General features: G+C 32.0%; 1 long non-coding RNA gene across 2 annotated transcripts; it reads right to left on the reverse strand.

The window, feature by feature from the left end:
• Positions 1–51: 51 nt before the first annotated feature.
• On the reverse strand, positions 52–1,384 carry LOC107029354. Of its 2 annotated transcripts, XR_001457985.2 has the most exons (3): positions 1,192–1,384; positions 144–578; positions 52–66 (listed from the first exon to the last, which is right to left on the reverse strand). It is a non-coding gene; the product is annotated as an uncharacterized LOC107029354 (long non-coding RNA). The 2 variants fall into 2 exon arrangements; XR_003575047.1 differs by lacking the exon at positions 52–66 and having other exon boundaries at positions 74–578.
• Positions 1,385–1,527: the final 143 nt, after the last annotated feature.

Here is a 1,527-nt window from a genome sequence, read left to right on the forward strand (position 1 = left end):
GAATGGACACCATTCAAAAAACTTTATAGCACTCAAGAAAAGTAAACATGACCAACAGATAACAACCTGCATATCAACAAATAACTAGTTGTTAAACAGGAGAACAAATGGAACTGTATTTTATAAATTTGCTCCCTCCTCACCATTAAGGATTTCTTTGGTCTTCCAATATCTTCACATTCTTGGTCACCAAATGTACCCGTTGCAAGATGCCGGTCCAATAAAGCATCCTAACATATTGAGATAGAAGCATCAAGAGATATATAACAATTAACCAGAATAAGTGATGGCTGAGTGCTTTGTGACAGGTCGAAGCATCGAACTTTGTTAGATGTCCCACATTGGACCAGAGTATGGACTGTTATCTCCTTATATGGTCTTGGAAAATCCTTACCTCAACTCTCAAGAACTAGTTTTTGAGTTTTAGTTTGTACATATACATCTAACAAAAATAGTCAATTTTTGAGAGACTAAAGATGCAAGTTTAAATTAGAAGAAAAAGAAACCGATCTGGTGTAAAACTCCACGGGTATCTCCATGTGAGAAAAAACCCACCATTTTTCTGCCGGTTCCTACACCTACACATAGACAATTCATAAATCAAAACAATTCATGAGTAATTAAAATGAGAAGAGCCTAATTATAAAGAAAAAAAAATAAACAATACACTTACCATGAGAAACAGAGAAGAAAAGCATGACAAAAACAGCAACGATGAAAATGGAACGCCCCATTGATAGATAGATAAATACATAAAATTTCTAATTTAGCTTGAAAATATGTTTCTAAACTTTTTAGGGTATTTAAAAGAGTGAAGAAGGTTTTTTTTTAAAAAAAAAAATTGGTGGGCAGCTCGCTTAAATTAGAGAACCTAGAAAACAACGAAATCAGTATATATTCACTTTGGAGACGTTCTCAGATCTGATATTGACGTGTATAAATCATAATTAATATTTAAAAGAGTGAAGAAGGGTTTTTTTTTTTAAAAAATGGTGGGCAGCTGGCGTAAAATAGACAACCTAGAAAATAACGAAATCACAATATATTGACTTTGGAGACGTTCTCAGATCTGATATTTTTGTTTGATTGTTTGAAGAAAGACTGATGTTCTACAAAGATGGAAGAGAAAATGAATGAATATATCAAAATTACTATTCTCTAACCATGTTTTACCAAAAAAAGAAAACATACCTGAAGTTTTGAGTTGCAAATTGATTAATGGTTGTTGAAAGAAGAGAGCTGGAAGAAATTAAGATTTAGAATCATGTTTGAGTAAGTCTTTGTGGTAAGGATGAATGAATTGAAATTTTTTGTTTAAACAAAGGCTGATGTTCTAGAAAGATGGAAGAGAAATGGATCTGCAAACATTTGCTATTGAAATTGAAATTTGCCCCTTTTAATGTAAAATTACATATTTGCCCTTCTTGCTTTTGGAAATGAAATTTGTCCATTTGTTATTAATGTAAAATGACCACTATACCCTTGGTCGTCCTCTTTTTTGGCTCTTCTATAATATAGTAATATATA

This window comes from Solanum pennellii, chromosome 1 (assembly GCF_001406875.1).
Source record: "Solanum pennellii chromosome 1, SPENNV200".
In the NCBI taxonomy this organism is placed as follows: Eukaryota; Viridiplantae; Streptophyta; class Magnoliopsida; order Solanales; family Solanaceae; genus Solanum; species Solanum pennellii.